Source organism: Poeciliopsis prolifica, unplaced genomic scaffold (assembly GCF_027474105.1).
Source record: "Poeciliopsis prolifica strain line A6 unplaced genomic scaffold, Auburn_PproV2 SCAFFOLD006, whole genome shotgun sequence".
Lineage (NCBI taxonomy): Eukaryota > Metazoa > Chordata > Actinopteri > Cyprinodontiformes > Poeciliidae > Poeciliopsis > Poeciliopsis prolifica.
Window position 1 is genome coordinate 8,835,193 of NW_026562381.1, and position 12,241 is coordinate 8,847,433.

Sequence of the window (12,241 nt, forward strand, 5' to 3'; positions counted from 1 at the left end):
CAGAGTTTGACTCTTTAGAAGCATAAAATGTTAAACCCAGCCTGGCAATATATTACTGTTATTCAGTATTATTCTCTAAATAAAAGCAACTACATTGAAATGAATGGAAAGTGTTCAATAATGTTTTCTGTACTGATCAGATGGAGAGTTTTCTTCAACCAAACACATTTCTATCCAGTTGCTGGTATAACCTATGTAGGTCATCGTCATGCTATCAGTCTTCCTAAACCCAAAATGAGGGAGCTCATACTAAATCACTGGTTTATGCTTTAATCCACCTAAACTGAGAACAAAACTAAGTCTGCTTTGTGTGTTTGTATATATTTATATATACGGAGAGTTAATGTTAAACAGTTATTTCTCTGCTACATTACAAAACTGAGTGATTTACTATTCAAAGCCAGTATTAAAGACACACAAAAGTAATATAAGTCCTAGTAAGAAACAATGTCACATTTTTCAAAATTGACTATAAAAGGTAAAAAAATGCTGCTCTGCCATCCTCCTTCAAGAGACCCAGATGAGCTCTTTTCTTTTTGTGATTGGTGATGTGAGGAAGTCAATAAGTTTGGGTTGGTGCATGCAGAGACTAAACAGTCTCTGACAGGAATGCAATTTTTGGGTGTTCTTCGGGATGGTTTTTGTGTGTTCAGCTGCTCTCTGACTGAATATTGAAGACAAGTCCCAATGATTAATCCAGTTTTGTCTGCATGTTAAATCAATCATCACAATGTTCAACAGATGTATCTGTTGAGCTTTGTGTGAAATCAGTGTTACACTACAGTGGGGTATTTCACAGCAGAAGTCAATTTTGGCACTAATATTATCCACCACAATGAGATCAGATTTTCAGAGCACTGAATTAGGAAACTTTAAGAAGCCTCACCTTGCTGAAAGAGCAAGAAATAGAGGCAATATGAATGCAGGACCCGTATTTTATACCTAAAAACAATAAGAATTGTTGGGCTGTACATGCAAAGCAGCAGCTGTGTTTGTTCAAATTGATTCATATATTTTTAACTTGGCAAAAACAAAAAAAAATACTGTTGGTCAGCAAAATGTGTAATAATAACAACCTGTAAACTTTCCAAACATTTAGTATGTTGTCTTCAGACCAATTTGACTAAATAGGAGGCATTGAGTACTGACATAAGAAAAGTAGAAACTACTGAAAAGCAACATATTTCTGTACCTGCAGAATTTAATGCTAATGGACAACAAACATATCTGGTTTTGTGGCCTGGCTAATGACTCACTGTTTGAACCATCTGTACTGGGAATCATATGAACTGTGTTAGGTTTATGTCAGTTTACTTTCTTTAAATTCAAGTTTCAAGGTTGTTAGCCCTCAGTAATAAAGTAAAAACATTGACTGTGACGATTATTTTGTAATCAACTGCATATCAACGCACTACAATAATAATGTCTGAACAAAAGGGTCCCAACTGCGCAATGTTGGCCTGCGGCAACAAACAAAAAAACACAGTTTTAGCATTTAAATGATCAAATAAATTGTCTTGAAATGACCTACAATGCTTCTTTACGTACTAACAGACATTAAAATAACTTTGGTTAGAATTTCCCAAAATTTAAACATGAAGAAAAGTAATCTATAACTTACAAGGAGGAGGAATTTACTACTACTGCTTTAAAAATACCATATTTTTGTCAGTGTTGGCCTAACACCCATTTGATGGAGCATTATTTTATTTATTTTTTTGTTAGAAAAACTGAACTAAACAACTAAAAACACAACTTTAAACAACCAAGCATTTACTTAGTTGTTTGGTTTTGAAGATTGGAAATTAGAATAAAAAGAGTAATTTCACCTAAATGTTTATCTGTTTTGCATATTACCCAGACAACTCATGTTTTTGATGCATGTTGATTCAAAAGGGCAGGGTGACAAAGAGTGGTTGTTAAAAACCAAGAGCTGCTCCCACCACAACAGGTATCAAATTTTAAACCTTTCCATTAGAAAACTGGCAGCCTATCAATTTTAACCGAGTTTACGTTTGGTAAAAAGCACACCATGGCCACGGGATGGAGGAGTTCTGAATACGGGACCCGTATTAACACACCCAAAAAACTTTTAAACATGTAAGACCTGTGTGTGCTGGCAGGAGCTGTTGTATTGGTATTTGTAGTCAAACAATGCCATCTTCAGAGTTTTTCACATTGTGAAAAATTGGATAAATGTTGACCTTTTGGCCAGGACCAATATGTACATGTTCTGAATGTGTGCTTAGCATGTGAGGTATGTGTTGTGTTGCCTTTTTTCCTACTTGTGTTGTAAAAGCAGCTAAAACCCACCTGCACATGTTTTGGCCAATAAATCTCCAAAAATACAGCAGACCCAAAGAGATGTTTCTACTTCACAGTCCTAAAGTTTCCTTCAGCTGTCTGGATTGGAGCCATTTGATGAAGATGTCAGTGACCCTGGTGTTAACTCTGCTCACAAACCCTCAGGACTCCTCCTCAAACTTCAGTCCTGAGCGGCCAAGTTTCGAGCCAGGCATTTGATGTGCCGCGGTGCTGTGACGAGAAGAGCGCCATTTAGGTGTGACGGCCAAAGAGATGAGTGTTTTCCAGCACAGTTGGAGATTTTTTTTTTAGACACTGCTGTGTGGACCACACAGATTTAATGGCTCTTCTCCGTTGACTCACCAATGATTTTGCGAATTTTAGGGTATTTTCTTATGGCTCCATAAAGACATAAGCTGAGAAAGCAGTAAAAGATGGTGCTGAAAGATGATCACAATGGAAATAAATAAACCAGGATGGGAAACAAAGTGGGCAAACGGAGAAGCGGAATTTAAAACAAACCACCACAATGTTTTATTGTGTGGTTATTTATTCAGATGTCTAAGCATGTTTGTCATCGTTTGTTACTGGAAAATCGATGGAAATTTATGCAATGACTGAGATGAGTGTGTAAGAAAGTAGAGGATATAAGGGATTATTTTAAAAGGATTAAACAGCTCCTCAACCCATTCCAGCAATGATGAGACACCATGAGATATAATGTGCCCCCATGAGCCGGCTCCTTCCAGTTCTTCTTCAGATTAATGGGCCGTGTTGGGAGAAGAGTGCACTGAGGCAGAGAGCATAAATAAGGTATTTAAGTAGGCAGCCATGGCAGCTGTGGGTTCTGTCTGCACAAAGACAAAGAATAGCGCGCTGTGATTTACTGGTGCAACATTACAGCTTGGCACATAACAGATAAAAGGAAGATGCAAAGAATGTGATGTTTGAAAGTAGAATAAACCTTGAGCTGGAAAAGTTTCTGCTCAAAGTCATAAAAGCCCTTGAAATAGTTTTGACACCTGCCCAGGTCATGTTTTTGTTTTCTAAAGCTTACCTGGAGAACTGAACATAAATCCTCCGAAGTGTGTGGCTACTACCTTTTTTGTCTATCTGGGTCAAACTTATGTTTTCCTTCTAAATTCAATGTATATGTGTGCTTTTGATCTTTTACTAGCTTACATTTTTTAACATACAAAAACAACTAAGATTTGGAAAAAAAAAACTATCAGAGTAATTAACTCGAGCTATCAAAGGCGAACTGAAATTCACAGAAAAATGTGACTAATAACACAACGCTAAGTGTGTTACTATTCACTAAAGACGAGCAATACTTTGAAAACGTTTTTTAGATTGACCTAAGAGCATCATTTCTGTTGATATCAGATAAAACTGTATCTACTCTGTGATTTTTACTGTTTCAGCTGAAAAGGAAAGAGAAAAACGAACCTTTGAGTTGTGATAAAAAAGAAAAAAACCTTAGAAAGAAAATTACCTTAACACATGTATATGTGTTAAGGTAATGAAGCCATTTAAACTTATTCATAATTTATCAGACTTGTAGTGAAAGAGGAACACAAGTCAGTGAATGACTGTAAAGAGGAAGGAAAATGATCCTATATTTTGTGAGTTTCTTTATACTAAAGTTCTGAACAGCTTTCTGTGCATTTTCATTTAGCCCATTTACATTCAGATTTCTTCTGATAAAATCCAGTGCATTAATGTTCATTAAAGTAAAATGTGTCGATATGCTATTAAATCTCAATATAAATTCACTCGCTCTCTTTAATAGGGTTACTAAGTAACACAAGTCAACAATATGCATTATGAAGACCAAGTAACAAGATTCGTCAGGGATAAAGTTTTAGAAAATCTTAGGTTTTGTTTACACAGAGCTGGTTTTCTCTGATCAAAATAATCTTTTTTCCTTAGTGAAAAAAAAGAATGTAATATTTTAGGCTAAAACAAAAGAGCTCCACTTTACGTGTGATAAATAAGTAATTCGTTAGACACTCATCGTACTAATTGCTGATGTTAAATTAACAATTAAAACTTCTCTGACTTTTTGCATTACAACTAAGTCAACAAACATTAATATTTGCTCAAGGCAGTTTACAAACGTTTATAGTAAAATGATAAAAACATTCTGTTTATGGAGCTAAGACCTGTAAAAATAGCACAGTGACTTTAGCATAAGCAGAAACATAAGAGTGATTCAGATCCCTCTGAGGATTGTTAAGGAGGCGGGGGTGCAGGCGAGTTAATTTAGCATTAAGAGCAGGTCTCATTTTGAGTAACCCTAAAACAGTCAGAACAGATGTTCACAGCCCCACCGGCTGGGTGCCAAGCGTTGCTGAGCAGTTACGGGCTGGAAAGGAGGACTGTACTCCTAACATACCACTGTGGACAGGAGTCAGCACACTTGATCCGTGAATTTACGAGCTGAACAGCAAACGCCACCCACTGAATACCACACACAGCTGTGCTGCCGCTGGTGTTGCTGGACGAGGAGGAGGCTGGGCGTCCAAATTCACCAGCAGAGCGATTGCAGATGGAGACCCAGGATCCAAAGGAGGGATGTGCTGCTGCTGAACTTATGTAACCTTTCTCCAAACAGAAGATGGGAAGTGTTAAGTGGTCTAATCCTCTCTTGATCGAAACATCACAGTCGAGTTGGCTTTCAGATTGCATTTACAAAACTGTTGCTGCGTTTCCATTGACCTTAAAATAGGGCAAAATGCGTTTTCGAAAATAAATCTGCTTTATGGAAAAATGCCAATTTAAAAAAATCTTGTTTTGTGATATAAAGTTCTGATGTTACTATGATGAGGTGATCGTGTATTTTGCAAAACTGCATTGTCATGTGATTTTCCCACTGGACATAAATGACAAAGAAGGCAACAGGAAGTGGTGGGATAACGGGTCGGCATGTTTTTAAATAACTTATCCCGTGTGATCTCTGTTTCATTTCTTTTTTTAATAGACACACCACAAATAAAAATGTGCCTTTTGTGACTTTCACAAAATATCATCAAAGTTGTAAACATTTTGACAATATGCCTTTAAGCTTCCAAAAATTTAGTTAAACATTTCCCTCATTATTCAATCAATAATCTAAAGAAATGAATGCTAGTGTTTCTAACTGAAGCAAAAAAGTAAAATGTAGTCAAGTTTAAAGTCGGATACTGAGAAATTAATGTGTAAGTATTTAGTTTTGATTACTGATCAATTCAGTTAAAATTACTTTATTCATTCCAAAGTGAAAATAAATGGTAATGTAACTCATATCAGTTCAAGGTTGATATGAGTTATTTTAGATGTTGATGACTGTGTGCAGAAAAGATCTCCTGTAGCAGTTTATATTACAGTGAATTTGAAGAAGCCTCTGACTGAAGACACTGTTTTTCTATGACAGTCTCATGAAGAGGATGATCAAGGTTGTTCAGAATTTTCTTGATTTTATGTAAAATCCTTTGTTGCATCATCATCTCCAGAAGTTTCACATTAGTGGGACAGAACCAGCTTTGTTTACTGGGTATGTGCTAATTTACATGTGAAAATAAGGAAACTAACTACGTAAGATTGTTGCACAATAGACAGAGTAAAGATCGTTGATTTCACTATTTCCAGTACCATTTTTTATTCTTATGCTTTGGTAGCTTGCTAAATGAGCAGGTACATGAAAATGTTTACTTTGCTACGAATCCTCATGAGAATTAAGCTGCACATCAACTTGCCAATATTTAGGCACTGCTGTCACCAGCACCGTAGATGAAATCTGAACTGGACTTTAATTTAGGGACCATATTACTGTAACTGTAATATGAGACAAGGGTTAAACAGATCTGTGCTGATGGATCACTTCATCAAAATGTCATAAAAATATAATTAAAAAAGTAATAGATATTTTAAAAAGTTTGCTAAGATTGGCTGCATATGTCTATAAGGTCATTTCATTTCAGAGAATCTGTGAAATGAATGTTTTTCCTATAAATGTTTTTTAATTGCTGGAGAAACCTGAGATGAAAGCTAAAAGGTCTGGATTGACAAAAAGATTTGTGATCAGGCAGACATTTATTCTTGAAAAATAATCTGGAAAAAACAACATATTTGTTGGAAAGACTGCAGCAGGGAATGTAAGCCTCTCATTTGCCTTCACTAAAGAAATGATGGTTTATGTAAGTAGAGTTGTGTGACTACAATCGGACTGCAGGAAATGTAAAACCAGAAATATGTTTTAAGAACAGCTTAAATATGAACTGTTTAAGCCATCACATATCCAAAATTTTAAATAACAGTGTGTGAAATGAACCAAGGGTGCAATTTAGGATTGTTTCACTAAATTTAATGAAGTATGAAATAAAGAGACAATCAAAGCGCAAAATCTAAAGTTGCAAACAGAAAAAGACATTTCTAAAAATTATTTGTATGCTGAAGTAAAAGAAAAGTCCTACAATTTTCTTATTTAATCTGAATATAAACTTTTATAAAAGGAACAACTGCTATTATGTACTCAATTTGTTCTTGGAAGATAAAACTTTATACAGTTCAGTTGGAAAAATTGAAGCGACCACCAAAGTGGGATCCCTGAAAGTTGAAGGTTTGTGATTTACCTCAAGTTCAATATCCAATATGAATTCCAGGCACATAAAACTCAGTAAAAGTTGCAGTAGTTAATTATGTATTTATATTTTGTGCGACATTAAATCATGAAGTCACACTCATTATGACATAAGCAAAAATGACTGCTTTTGAATAATTGTTAATGTAAAAATTCTTGCCTCAGATCACTGATATCCTGGGGTTGTATGTTTAGTTATGTGGAAGAAAGCAGAAAAGATCTAAAATGAAGCTCAAAATAACCCACGTTTCCCTGTGGGATCTTTTCTGCCCGTCTTCTGGTAAATGTCCAAGTAGAAAAACAGATTTTGGTCAAATGAACTATAAAAAAAAAAAGAACAAATTGCAAACAAAAAAAAACAAAACAGAAAGGTAAACAAAATCTGTAAAGTCCTGTTGAGTATGTGACACCAATAGTTCTGTCAGAAAGTTTCAACTATTTAAGAGTTAGCCTTTAAAAATTTATTAATTGATATCTATTTTGTGCATCCTAACAGATCGAGTTAAAAATCAACCAATGTGGGATTCCTCGACTCGCTCACTCCAACCACATTCTGATGCAAAATCCTTACCTTTAACTAAAATATAACACTAACTTTTATGTGTCAAATAATAATAAAAAATTGTTTGAAGGCTGCTTCTGTCTTGCTTTTACTACTGTCAATTTAATTTTTCCTTGGTGTCAGCAATTCTCCTCCAATTTTGGATTGCACATAAAATATAATACAACCTTTTAGAGTACGCCTATAAATTCCAAGAAGAAGTGATCAAATTATCTTTTATGTCCACGGTCCTGTAGCAGACAAAAACATGCCCTATGTGAGGAAGAGAACTAGCCAGAGTATGGGGAAATATGATTTAGTTTGAGCTAAGTCCTGGCCAACTTCTAAATGCTGCCAACTCTTTATGTATTTTTTTTTATTTTTTATTTTTTGTGGGTCTCATTTCATTCAGCCTTCCAGAATAATAGGAACATGAAATGCGCTCAAACTTGTAATGATCCTCACTTTTATTAGCATAAGGAATAAACATAAAACATTTCTCCAATAGTTACTGAAACGTTTCATATTAAAATTAGTGAATTAAGTTTATTATCATGACAACCCAATAGATAAAACATAATCACCTTAGTGCTTACTCTAACTTGGATGCAGTTGAGACATGTCTTTATCCAGACCCATTGGGGTTGATTGTCTGTGTTAATCATCTCAGGACATTGATGGCATGTTATATCACCACAAGAGGGCGCTAGAGTATACAATTTAGTTTAAATCTTAGAACATTGAGTGTTCAGTCACATACCTTTCACATCTTGTGGGTCATTTATATCTGTTTAATTGTTGTATATTTAAGTTTGTTAAACTGTGCACATTTTTAGATGAAAGCTATAATATGGTTAACATGTCTTTGCATCTAAAATGTTTGTGTTAGAACCATTTTTCTAACCTAAAACCTTTTAGGTTAAATTCAAGATCTTTTTACATGTATCTACACATACCACAAATGTTATCTATGATTTATTTGCAGTGCTGTGAAAAAAATATTTGCACCTGGGAGATATAATATTTCACGTCGATGAACAAGTTTCAATATCAGACAAAGAGAAGCCGAGTAAATGCAAAGCAGTTTTCAAATGATATCATGATGACAGAAAACATGAAACTCCATTGAGATTTTCCAGCCATCCTTCCAACAGGAACACACAAACAATTTCACCCAAACTCCATGCAGAAAGTTTTAAACCTGAGACTGTCTTGCTGCAAGGCAACAAAGCAACCAACTTCACCACTTCACAGCTTGAAAACTCTTTTGGTTCTGCTATCAGGCATTTTTGATAAAGGAGGAATATTGACCCATTGTTTTAATGTAGCTTCACTGGAGCATGAAGTGCTTGTCTAAGGACACCTGGAAAATAAAACTTTGAAATGGTCATAGCAAAATTATTATTGTTTATTTTTAATTAAGTCTGTCAGAAGAAGACCCGCTGCTGTTCTTCAGATAGTTGGTCTGCTGCATCAGACCATCACACTACTAATATCATGCCTGACTGTTTCAAACCAGATGCAACATCAAACACACTTTCAAAAAGGTCTGTTGCTTCAATAGTCTACATAGACTGTTTTTTTTTTGGCAACAATGAGCTTGGCCTTTGTATGTTTTTTATTTATTTAATAGTGCATTTTCAGTTTGAAATTGTCCTACCTTTCCTGGTTTTTCTTTTTTTTTATTGCTGAACTATAAGCAGTGAATGTAACTGAGGCAAATTTTTGCTTTTGTGTTGAGTTATTTTGTGACCTCTTGGGGGAGTTGTTGGTACTCTTTTGGAGTAAGTTTGTTTTGACAGTTTATCCTGGGAAGATTGAGCACTTTCTACTATTTCCTCAAATTTGTGAAATTATTCTCACAGGGATTCACTGGAGACCTAAAGCCGCAAAAATGACTTTGTAACCTTTTCCACAATGTTGACTGTCAATAATTTTGCTTCCCCTCATGGGGAACTTGTAATTCTTCTTCAGATCTTTTAGCCTACTTCACATCTTCAGGTTTTATCTAAAGTGATTTATTGTTTTTACAAGTTTCAGAGTAAGCAGGTCTGAGTGTGGTTAATGAAGTTGTAGTGTAGTTAATTTGTAGATAATCAGAGTTGATGTTTGATTTAACAAGCACAGAAACTATACAGTGCAGGATCACAGCAGCTCTTCTTTGGTTAATGAGCCCATTATTTGAAAACTATATTTTGCATTTACATTGGGGATCTTTGTGTAATATTAAAAATAGATTGATGATTGGAATCACACGTCATGCCAATGCAAAACCAGATAAAATTTGTGAGGTTTTATAACTCTATTTCAATCTGGAGAGACTCAAACGGAGAAAGAGAAGCGATTAGATGGTTTACAAACATGTATGATTTAGAGTCTTTGGCGCTCGGGCCCCGGGCTGAGGACGTCGGGCTGATACAGCGACAAGCTCGGATGAGCGTTCCAGCCGCTGATAGGAACGTCATCCCCCCCGGGACCCGACACTGGTGGTGGAGGTCGAGAAGGATGCATCTTGAAGATCTGGCGGAGTGGAGGTGGAGATGGGGTGGAGGTGGGATGAGCTCGGCTGACAAGCGGAGGGATCCTTGGCTGGAGATCCTTTTCAGCTGGGGCTTGAAAGATGACAGGGCGTGACGTGGCTCGGTCCGGCGTTGATTGGTCGAGGCGATGCATGACGTGCGCTGATTGGAAGCTGCGGGTGTGGATAGAGAGTCTTCCAAATTGAATTTACGCCTAGGCTACATATCTTCCATTCTGACATGGGAAATATATATAATTTACTCTCTTTACAAATTACTTTATATCAGCAGCTGATTTAACCATTTTATACATCAGAAATTAGTTTTTACATTTTATAAAAATGCATATATATTTTGATCTTTAAACCCATTCTTGACTGAAATTAATTAAATACAGGTTTAGGAATATTAAATTTGTCATAATTATAGAACAATGAAATTTGTTCAGAGCATTCGTATGCATAGGCAGAAGATAGAATTTGTGCAAAAACTCTTCTCTGCATGTTCTCCCAAACACCCATCACAAAATTAGCTCAATTTATACACAATATACAGAAATTGAATAAAACAAAAAACAAACAACCTGATTTCCTTGGAGGCCCTGTTCCACTTTGTAGCACCATGAAACTTGTGGTAAAATAGTGGCCTTTTCCACCTGCTGGGTCAAACCCTGAGGCTTGATTACACTGACTCACCTCAATCAGATTTAGGACATTTTCTGTATTGTTGAACCTTTTGGAGGCAATAGGATGAAATAAGAGTGTTCCTGACCACTAAAGATTTCTCCAAAATAATATACAGTGCTTTGGTTGGCTGAAGGAGAAGATTCAGTAACAAACTCAGAGAACTTCAATAACAATAAATCACACGTAAGCTCAATATTAATTAATCAGTTTCTGTATTTTATTATGAAACATTAACTTTCACTAAGTCATAATAAAAACATATGTTTGCAGGTAATGAAGTGTACTATGAAAAGATTCTGTGTTCATTAAAAGTTGTCCACAAACAAATTTAATTAGACCTCTAATGGAAGTAAGTTAATGTACTTTGTTTGTTTGTTCATTTTTATGAAGTTCACAATAAGAAAATTGATTTATTATAAATTAAGCTTGTTTTACATATTCAGGAGTCAGTAGTTAACTTTTCTGACGGTGTTTAGTTGCACACCTCTGAGACTGAAGATCATTATTTTATTTATAGCAATTTGTTTTACATACCCCCCTGCCCCCCCACCAACCACACACACACCCACACACACAGAAAACAGCTGAGTTGTTTCTTGCATCCAAATGCTGTGAGAAAAGAACAGAAACATTGTTGCATATCACATTAAATAATAGTAGTTTTAGTTTATGTGGCTGATTTCAAATTCAGTAACTTGATTTTTCTATAAGCAGCAATAAAACATTCAAATGGCTATAAAAAAAACTTTTCTGCTCTTAGTGTTTATAATATAAGGAGCAGGAGTGATCTCACACTGTGTGAGTGTGAGCAGTTGATGTAAAACAGAGTCTTAATAATATTTTTTTAAAAGACACAAAGGGGGTCTTTAGCATCTTATATTAGCATTTAGCTTGGCTCCCAGTACTAGATGAGCAGCCTCCGTGTGTATTCCTTAGAAAATGTGAATCCTTATCTTAACTCTCAGCTTTCCAAAAGGCTGCCAACATTTGCAAATCCAGCATCAAATCCCCAGCAGATAGAGAATCACCCAAAAAATAAAAACAGAGCAACTTTGCTGTAATACATCCATCCTTTTCTTCTTCTGTTTGATTCTTGTTTTCTCACAGCCTAAATAAAATGCAGACATGTCATTATATGCTGTGAAAATTATAGTTTCCTTTTAAACAACTTTTCTTTGTATTCCCTCTGGTTTTGTTGTGAAACATCTCACTAATACTAAAAATAGCTATTTTGAGTTTTCTTCTCTCAAGAACATTGACACTGATGTGTTATTGTTATGTCTATGGGATGATAATACATTTTCCTGCATTCACTGATAGAAGAAAGGCACGAGTTTTTCACGCATTTTTAATTGTCAGTTATTGTTGCTTTTGTGTTTTCGGATTAAGGATGTTTTATTTAAAACATAATTACTACAGCCAGTTAAATAGAGAATTTACAAATTATATGCCTTGTTTTCAGAGAAGGACTGAGGAACTGCTATAGGTATAGAAAGTCATAGCATTTTATCAGATTAATAATATTTACCTTGTCAATTGTGCTGTATGATTTCTGTTGTTGACTTTCCCA